The 10,728-nt window shown below is 39.9% G+C and overlaps 1 pseudogene; it reads left to right on the top strand.

The window, feature by feature from the left end:
* The first annotated feature begins 6,977 nt into the window (after positions 1–6,977).
* Positions 6,978–10,372, top strand: LOC118847326 (annotated as a pseudogene).
* The last annotated feature ends 356 nt before the right edge of the window (positions 10,373–10,728 follow it).

The following is a 10,728-nucleotide window of genomic DNA, read 5'->3' as shown; positions in this document are numbered from 1 at the left end:
TTCAGACTCCATAATTCTTTCTCTGGATGTGGATTGGTTTTTCCATCATGAGTCTTTTGGAGCTGTCTTAGAACCTTGCATTGCTGAGAAGAGCCAAGGTTATCAGAGTTAGTCATCACAGATACTGTGTATCTGTAATCATGTACAATGTTCTCTTGGTTCTGCTCCCCTCACTCAACATCAGATCACATAAGTCTTTCCAGGTTATTATGAACTCAGTCTGCTCCTCATTTCTTAGACCACAAGCATATTCCATTACCTTCATATACCAAAACTTGTTTAGCAATCTGCAATTGATGGGCTTCCCCTTGATTTCTAATTCTTTGCCACCACAAAAAAAGCTGCTATAAATATATATATATATATATTTTATATATGGATTCTTTTCCCACTTGTATGATCTCTTTGGGATACAGCCCTAGAAGTAGTATTACTGGATCAAAGAGTATGCACATTTTATAGCCCTTTGGGCAGAGTTCCAAATTGCTCTCCACAATGGTTGGATCAGTTCACAACTCCACCAACAATGTAACAGTGTTGCAGTTTTCCCACATCTTCTCCAACATTTATCATTTTCTGTTCTGTCATGTTAGACAGGAGAGATGTGGTACCTAAGAGTTCTTTTGATTTGCATTTCTCTAATCAATGGTGATTTAAACCATTTTGTCATATGACTATAGATATGTTTAATTTCTTCCTCTGAAAATTGCCTGTTCATATCCTTTGACCATTTATCAACTGGGGAATGACTTGTATTCATGTGAATTTGACTCAGTTCGCTGGATATTTTAGACATGAGACCTTTATCAGAGATACTGATTGTCAAAATTCTTTCCCAATTTTCTCCTTCCTTCCTAATAATGGTTGCATTGGTTTTGTTTGTACAAGCACTTTTCAATTTAATGTAATCAAAATTATCCATTGTGCATTTTATAACACTGTCTGTCTCTTGTTTGGTCATAAATTCTTCCCTTCTTCATAAATCTGACAGGTAAACTATTCCTTGCTCTCCAAAACTGCTTATAAAAGCAGTCTTTATATCTAAATTATGAGCCCCTTTTGACTTTATTTTGGTATATGGTATTGTAAAAGGCCAATCTGTAAGTGAAAGATCTTTCCCATCCCCTGAATAGATCTCAGGTGGGGCCAACAAAGGGAGGCCTGATTAGAGGGAGGCCCACAACCTTTCATAGGTGTGAGGCCCCAGGCCCCACACCTTTTTGCTAAGTATGCTCTGAGCCCTCAGGGCCCAGACAGAAATGTTGATCTGTTTATATTATCTCTGTTTCTAATTTCTGTTTTTACTTGCTCTGAAGTTCAGGGTGCTGGCTTTTCCCCCTGAACTAAGTGAATGGTATATGTATGCTTTATTAAAGTGAGATTGTTAGCTCTTTAAATTTGCTTAGAAAAGCAGATCAAAGGACCTGTGCTAGCAGCCCTTCTGTGTGACAGTCTTGTTTATCTTATGCCCCGACAGCAGCTGCTGGCAACATTGTTGTTACAGGTGTAAGATATTCCTCTATGCCCAGTTTCTGCCATACTATTTTCCAGTTTTCCTAGCAGTTTTTGTCAAATAGTGAGTTTTTAACCCAGAAGCTGGACTCTTTGGGTTTATCAAAGAGTAGATTACTATAGTGGTTTACTACGGTGTCTTTCACACTTAACCTATTCCAGTGATCCACCACTTCATTTCTTAGCCAGTACCAAGTAGTTTTGATGATTGCTACTTTATAGTACAGTTTAATATTTGGTATGGCTAGGCCACCTCCCTTAGCATTTATTTTCATTAATTCCCTTGATATTCTGGACCTATTGTTCTTCCATGTGAATTTTGTTATTATTTTATCCAGCATTGTAAAATAATTTTGGTAGTTTGGTATGGCACTGAATAAGTAAATTAATTTAGGTAAAATAGTCATTTTTATTATATTAGCTTAGCCTAACCATGATCAACTGATGTTTTTCCATTATTTAGATCTGATTTATTTGTGTGAAAAGTGTTTTGTAATTGTGTTCACATAGTTCCTGGGTCTGTCTAGGAAGATGGAACTCTAAATATTTTGTAGTGTCTGATCCATTTAAATGGAATTTCTCTTTCTATCTCTTGCTGTTGGACTTTGTTAGTAATGTATAAGAAGGCAGAGGATTTATTTGGGTTTGTTTTATATCCTGCAACTTTTCTAAAGTTATTTATTATTTCTAGTATTTTTTTTATTTGATTCTTTTGGATTCTCTAAGGAAATCATCATATCATCAGCAAGAATGATAATTTAGTTTCTTTTTTGCATATTCCAATTCCTTCAATTCCTTTTTCTTCTCTTATTGCTAAAGCTAATATTTCTAATAACAAATTGAATAATAGGGGTGATAATGGACATCCTTGTTTCACCCCTGATCTTATTTGAAATGGATCTAGCTTATCTCTATTACACGTAATGTTTGCTGGTGGTGTTAAGTAGTTGATACTTATCATTTTAAGGAAGGTCCCATTTATTCCTGTGCTACCTAGTGTTTTTAATAGGAATGGCAAGCAAAGTGGGACTTTTTGCTGTTTTTTTTTCTTTTGGAATGCTTGTCAGCACTAAGGCAATTAGGTGTCTTTGATTGAGTCTTCCCGTGTGCTTGTTATTACAAGCACTTAGCATAGTACTTGGCACTTGGTAAGCATGAAATAAATTCCCTTCCCTTCTCTGCTAAGAGAGGGATAGGTAACATGGCTACAGCTTGGATGTATGTCACTAATGCTGCTTAAAATATGTTCACTTAGATTTATGGACAGAAATATCAAATGATTATTACTTTTGCTGACCATCCACTAAAGTCATTTTCAGATCATATCTAATATACCTAGACCCTATTACATTCCACTCCTCTAGGATCCTTAGCATTACAATCTAAATGGTCATGGATCCTGGAACAAATAGAGGCACTATACTTTGTGATCCCATCACATAATAACAATGACCTTAAGCAAAACATCATTCAATAGCATTCCCCAAAATACTTGTTTACACAAGTAGGGGTCCCAGGCCAGGGTCTTTCCTAACACAACATATCATCCTTAAGTGGCAGCAGAAAATACAAATACCATCCATCCCTAGGTTATAGCAAATTACAGTCTCTTCAGTCAATACAGAATGTTCAGGTAAAGTCCTTCTTGGACGTGTGTCCTTCTCCCCACACTGCTCCAGCCCTGCTTCCAAGTCCTGAGGGGCAGCTGGGCAACAAAGCCAACAGGGTGGAGTCCTTGGAGGTCCATGGCACTTCCCCCCCCACCTTAGACAACTCCATCCACCCCCACCCCTGTCCCAAACCATCCCAGGAGGATGCAGCAGTAAAGCACACTCTGTGCCTGAAGGAGCCAGCCACTCCTGGCTTCTGCCTATGTCCTGATGCAGGCAGTCCTCTGCTTTTGCTCTCACCTCACCAAAGTTGGCACACAGGCAGTCCTTTGCTCCTGCTCCAGGGCTCCATTCCAAGCTCTCATCTCTCCAGTCTAGGTTCTGAATACAATATCTTTTCAGGGCATTCACCTCCCCAGCACAGTCTGGAGCTAGGCTATTCCACTCAAGCCCTGGCTCTGGCCATCCACAGCTCCCCTAAGCCTCTGCTTGTTTTCCTCCCACAGCCTCTGCTCTGGCCTTTATCCTCCAGAGTGCTAGAGGGCACCTGGGAAACTGCTCCTGTCACTGCTACTGGCTTATTTTCCCTCAAGCTTCTGCTGCTTCTGGGGCTTCACAGAACCATAGCCACCAGAAGTATAAAGAGCAACCCAAAAACTGTGAAACATCCAACCACTATCCCAGTTCCCCAAAATCCCATACTTTCCTTTTAACTTGCAGATCCTGCCCCACTATGCCATTTTGTAATAACAACCACTCTGGCATACCCAGGATGGCTGCTAGTGCAGGTTCTTTTGTCTGCTTTACTAAGAAAAGACAGCTGTTTCAGGGGTCAACAATCATTCTTTAATTAAGCATGCATATATCATTCACTTGGTTTGGGGAAAAAGTCAGCACCCTGAAATTCAGAGCAAATACAAACAGAAAAAATAACACAAATCAACAGGCAGGTTTCTAACTGTCTGACTACAGCAATACATACAGTCACCAGAGAAGCACCAACATCTGGGTTTTCAAAGGTAGGGTGCTCCTTAACAGCTACTCAGAGTCTAGTCTGGCCAAATCACAAGAACACTCTTCCAATGGGCCACAAAGCAAAGTGAGTGAGCCCCAAAGCAAAATTCTAACCTCAGAGTACATATACTGTTTCCAATCAAGGCCTCCTGATTCAAACAAAGGTAAGACACAATCAAAGGCACCTGATTGCCTTAGTGCTGAGAAGCACTCCAAAAGTAAAAATGGCAAAAAGTCCCATTTTGCCTGCCATTACAGTGCTGGGGATAAAAACAGAATAGTGAGGCACTCCATACTCTTGAAGAGCTTACTTAGCCTCCCTGAGCCTCAATTTTATAATCTGCAAAATATGAATAATAACACTCATACCATGGCTGTTGTGAGGTTAAAATGTGATGCTATCTAACGTACTTTGAAAACTTTAAAGAGACATACAACTGTATATATACATATATATGTGTGTGTGTGTATATATATACATATGTATTATTATTATTAGAACAAAAGGTTTGCTTATGTTATAAAGGAAGGTGCCAGTTGCTAGAATAGAGATATAAGATAAGGGCAGAAGTAGTAACAAAGTGAATTTGATGCTGAAATCACTAGATCATGGATCTGAGGGCCTTATACGTCCCCTACTAAGGGAGCAAATTGTAGAAACTGGAAATTAGGGAGAGCCAAACCACTAATTGGGCTAGATGACTGCCAGGTTTTACCCTTTGCAAACTTCAGCACGTAAATTTTTAGGCTTGAGTGTAAGCCTAAATAAACAACTGAATATTAATGAAGATTATGACAAGTACGTTAATTTACAATTATTGACAATGTAAACAATGCAGAAAGAATTGTTTCTTCCTTTTCTTTCCTTCATTCTGACAGATTATTGGAATATGGAATATGAATCTTCATATAAGTGGATAGGTGCATACAGATAGTGAGAATATAGCCTTGTGTGTTGTTTGGGTATAAGTTTGGAAGTAGAAAGTAAAGAACTACTTGGAAAAGAAGTCCTCCTTCCTCCTCCTCTGGCTCCCACCTTTGGATCTTGTGAATTTGGCTAGGTCTAGCCACACTTTTTCACCTCCCACTAGTCAGTTCCTATACCCTACTCACCACCCTCAATTCCACTTCAGCAACTAGCTTGCATGAGGGAACTAGGAACAAATGAATGAAGCAGGTCACATTGCAATAATTCAGCATTGCCCTAGACAGTAAAAAAAATGGTGCTTTTAGTCATTTTACCCTAGAGCAAAGGAAGCAGAACCTTGATCCAGTTTAGTTCTGTTTAGAGGATGATAATCCTCAAAATCAATAAATTATAACAATACGATTTTCTCTCAATTTGGCTCAGGCTCCATCCAGGGGAAAGTCTGGCACTTTCGGGAACTAGGACTCAAAAATTGGTCCTGGTTATATCTCTAAATAACAATATCCAAACACTATTCCTCCCTGCAATCGTACCTCCATAAATAAGGCAGCTCAGACATTAAGAGAAGTTAGCTAAATCATATTTATCTAGCCAGCAAAGAAGTTCAAGCTACTTAAACAAAAATTAGAAAAGTAAAATCAGCCTCTGTCCTATTCATGCAGAGAGGAAGGGGAAAGAATGGGAGGTCGCATTTCACGATCCCGTACTAATTCTCCTTAATGAAAAATTAGCACCACCATACCAATCTAGAGACACAGAAGGGAGGAAGGTGCCAGGGACTCAGGCATTGAACTCTTCTATCCTGCTGTTCCTACTTAATTGACTAAAATCTCTCAATCTATACATTTTAATTATTCTACAAATTAATAAAAGATTTTTGTTTCTTTAAAAAAAAGAGGAGAAACTAATGGCACAGTGGATAGAGCACTGGCCCTGGAGTCAGGAGGACCTGAGTTCAAATCTGGCTTCAGACACTTACTAGCTGTGTGACCTTGGGCAAGTCACAAACTCAATTGCAACCCCCCCCCCAAAAAAAAACCTTCAGGTTTGGCTCCCTGGTCTCTAGTCTCTTGCTCCAGCAACCATTCCATCTCCACATTCTAATCACACATCATCACTGCTCCCACACTTGCCATAATCAGCTACACTTTTTACTACTTCTATGCTAAGTCCCAAAACCCCACAGAGCTTCAGGAAGTCCATCCCATGGATCTGTTCCTACAGTTATGCCCATTCCAATCTCATTCCTTCCCAGTGTAGGATGAAAACCACTATGTCTACTATATCTTTCACCCACACAGCCAGGCTTCAAACTCTTCTCCTTGCCTAAAGGAGAAGTAATTCATGATAATAAGAACAATAGCATTTATAAAGCATTTTAAGATTTGCAGTGTTTCACATACAATTTTTCTCATTGGGTTCTCAAAACAACTTTGGGAGATAGGTTCTAGTATTTTTCTCATTTTGCAAATGTTAAAACTGAGGTTTGAGAGAGATTAAGAGACTTGCAGGAAGGCTATACAGCTAAGTAAGTATGTCTCCTAACCAAATCCTTTTCCAAAACTGGTTACAACAGTGTAATACTTACTAAGAAGATGTTAAGTACTCTCAGAGGAAGAGTCCATGAAGGATAAGAATGATCCTTTTTCAATTTACTTTAAACAGTATTCTTACTGCACTAAAATAAGTTTCCTATTATGACACAATGAGGAAATAGATAGAGCCCTGGGCCTGGGAGTCACGAAGACCTGACATCAAATCCAGACTCAGATACTTACTAGCTGTGGGACTTTGGGCAAGTCACTTAGTTTGCCTCAGTTTCCTTCTCTGTAAAATGGGGCTAATAATAGCATCTACCTCACAGGGTTGTTGTAAGGATCAAATGAGATAATAATTGGAAAGTGCTTAGCATAATGTCTGGTACAAAGTAAGTGTTACATAAATGTTAGTTATTGTTATCTAGCCTCTGATACAGTATACATTTAAGCATATTCTATCTGCTCTTACAGAAACAGAATCCATTATATCAAGGTCATATTAATAGAAATCATTGTGAACTAGAGTCTGTTAAAGGAAAAGAGATAGTGTAAGGCTACCTGCTGTGGTAAATCTATACTGATCACACTCCCTAGACTGAAGAAATCGTATAGCCACCCAGAAAGAGGAAGACTTGGTATGATAGGAGCAACTTCCTTTGGCCGCAGCCTTCCTGATAAACTCAGCTTCCTTGATATAGCTTTCTGGTCTGTGGCCACAAAAGGTCCAAACCCCCTATTATATCCTCTCAGATTTAGATACCACACAATTCATCATACCCTGATAACTGACTCATGGAGACCAGAGGGGTCACAACCAGAGATGCTAAGAGCCACTGTATCCTTATATTTTCTTGAAGTGTTAGGGCAAAGTAAACCTCCTATGTTAAATGTTCAGTTGTTTGCAAGTGCCTCATTTTGTCCCCAAATTGCTGTTTGTCCCTCGTTCTTGAAGAAGACCATGATATCAGGGAGGTGATGCCATGATATGCATCTGAATTGGATTTGAGTGAGGGAGGGCTGTGCAGAGTCACCAGCCTCATTTTCTCCTCCAGAGCCATCTGAGTCCAGTGGCCAGATATAGATCAGGACAACTGAAATGGCCGAAAATACAGTGGGGAACCTTGGCCTTTTTAAAAAAAAAATTTAAACATTAATTTATTTTTAGCTTTCAACATTCACTTTTATAAGATTTGGAGTTCCAAATTTTTTTTCCCTCCTTCTCTCCCCTTCCCTCCCACGATGGCATGCAATCTGATATAGGCTATACTCATATGATCATATTAACCATATTTCCACATTAGTTATGTTGTGAAAGAAGAATCAGAACAAAAGGGGAAAACCATGGGAAAGAAAAAACAAAACAACAACAAAAGAAAGAAAAAATAGTATGCTTCGATCTACATTCAGACCCTATGGTTCTTAACTCTAGATGTGGATAGCATTCTCCATCATTAGTCTTTTCAAATTGTCTTAGATCATTACATTGCCCAAAAGAGCTAAGTCTAACAAAATCATTCATCACACAATGTTGTTGTTGCTGTGTTCGATGTTCTCCTGGTTCTCCTCACTTCATTCAGCATCAGTTCATGTATGGCTTTCCAGGTTTTTCTGAAATCCACTGGCTCACCATTTCTTATGGTATTGCATTACATTCATATACCACAACTTGTTCAGCCATTCCCCGATTGATTCTATGTAAAATTTCCAATTCTTTGCCACTACAAAAAGAGCTGCTATAAATATTTTTGTGTGTGTGGGTCTTTTCCTCCTTTTTTAAGATCTCTTTGGAATACAGACCTGGAAGTGGTATCACTGGATCAAAGATTATGCACACTTTTATAGCCCTTTGGGTAGAGTTCCAAATTGTTCTACAGAATGGTTGGATCAGGTCACAACTTCACCAACAATGCATTAGTGTTCCAAATTTCCCACATCTTCTCCAACATTTATGATTTTCCTTTTTTTGTCATGTTAGCTAATCTGACAGGTATGATGTGATACCTTACATTGCTCTAATTAATAGTGATTTAGATTTATCTATAGATAGCTTTAATTTCTTCATCTGAAAACTGCCTGTTCATATCCTTTGACCATTTATCAATAGGAGAATGACTTGTATTCTTATAGATTTGTTAGAAACATATTTAGTCTTGGAATAAATAATACTCATTGGAAAGCCAAGAAGGTTTTAATTATATTTTACATTTTTCTTTCTGAAAAAATGGGTATGTCCCCTGAACAGAGTACAGGAGAGTACAGGAGAGCACAAGGATTCAGAAAAACGCCAGTCCTTTTATTGACTCCCAATTCCAGTCTCCTTCCTAGCTCTTTATTGGCCAGATGCAACCCTTTGAACTGCCCTCTTCATGCCCTCCTCAAACACCTCCTTAAGCATATGTACATGCTTCTAACCTTTCACCCAATCAGAAGTCTGGTTTCTCCTAGATCACAGCTCTGATTAGAACCTAACTTACCTAACCTAACCTCACCTAACTTACATTCTGCTAAAGCTGGGGGAGGAGGGGAGGGAGTGCTTTTAATCCTGTGGAAACAAAACTCCTTCCTTCTGTTTCCCACAGATTTGACTCAGTTCTCTATACATTTTAGAAATGATGCCTTTACTGGTTATAAAAATTGTTTCCTAGCTTTTTGCTTCCCTTCTAATCTTCCTTGCATTGGCTTTGTACAAAACCTTTTTAATTTAATGTAATCAAGAACTTTGGTCTTTTCGAGCTAAAGTCTTTAACAAGTCTCAGTTTCACTGGGAGGCTTTTTTTTGCCTCATTTTCCCTTCCATCAAACTGAGACCTGTTACATATATAGGACAGAAGCAGGGAAACTGAATTCAAGAAGGTCTAAATAATCACTCTCCTTACTTATCAGAAACATTTGAACAACTGCCAGTGAGACTAGACACTTCTGAAAGAACAAAAAGGATAAAAAAATTCTTAGAGTAAAATCTTTATCATTTTACAAGATAAGAAGCACACCTTTTTTTTCTGCAGCCTTGAGAGCGGCTGCCCCGCACGCCCACGTTGGCTGCGGCTCCTCCTCCTCCGCCCTGTCCACCTCCTGCCGGTCGGAGCTGCCGCCGCCAAGCTCCGAGGTCTGCTGCTAGGAGATGAAGCCCCCATCTTCGAAGCGGACACCAAGATCGGCCGCATCCGCTTCCACGACTTCCTCGGAGACTCATGGTGCATTCTCTTCTTCCACCCTCGGGATTTTACTCCTGTGTGCACAAGAGACGTGGGCCGTGCTGCAAAGATGGCCCCAGAATTTGCTAAGCGAAATGTTAAGATGATCGCCCTTTCTATTGACTCTGTCCAAGACCGTCTTGACTGGAGTAAGGCTATCAATGCATACAATGGAGATGAGCCAAAGAGAAACTGCCTTTCGCCATCATTGACGGTCATGAAAGAGACCTTGCCATCAGTTTGGGCATGTTAGACCCAGATGAACGAGATGGGCAAGGCATGCCTCTGACAGCTCTTGTAGCATTTATTTTTTGGCCCTGATAAGAAGTTGAAGCTGTTTATCCTATACCCAGCAGCAACTGGCAGGAACGCTGATGAGATTTCAGAATGGTTGAATCCCTTCAATTGACAGCATACAAGAAGGTTGCTACTCTTGTTGACGGGCAATGTGGGGATACTGTCATGGTTGTTCCAACTGTCTCTGAAGAGGAGGCCAAAAAATTGTTCCCTAAAGACGTCTTCACCAAAGAGCTCCCTTCAGGCAAGAAATACTTATGGTACAACCCTCAGCCGTAGGTTATGCCAGCAACACCATGCTGGGGTCTGGCTGGGCCCCTCTTGAAGATCCCTACAAGAAGGGATACCAGCCTACTAGTCACGTCTTCCTGCAGTGATTGATTTAAACGTCTTGGGGTGATGAAAGTCAGGAGTCTTTGGGCTGTTCTACTAATGGCTTGTTAAGTGAAAATGGCACTAAAAGTCACCCATGATTCCTCTCCTTGTGCCTTTACAAGCATTTCACTTGGGTCATTGTACTCCTTTGTTGCTCTGCTGGCTATCTCTGGGATGGCACTGTTTGGGACTTTAAATCCTTGTGACATCTGTTGCAATCTCCGTCATCAGCCACCTAGTATGGTTGGCATTTAGGAAAG

This window comes from Trichosurus vulpecula, chromosome 4 (assembly GCF_011100635.1).
Source record: "Trichosurus vulpecula isolate mTriVul1 chromosome 4, mTriVul1.pri, whole genome shotgun sequence".
In the NCBI taxonomy this organism is placed as follows: domain Eukaryota; kingdom Metazoa; phylum Chordata; class Mammalia; order Diprotodontia; family Phalangeridae; genus Trichosurus; species Trichosurus vulpecula.
The sequence above is the reverse complement of the archived record's forward strand: the minus strand, read 5'-3'. Positions and strand labels throughout refer to the sequence as shown.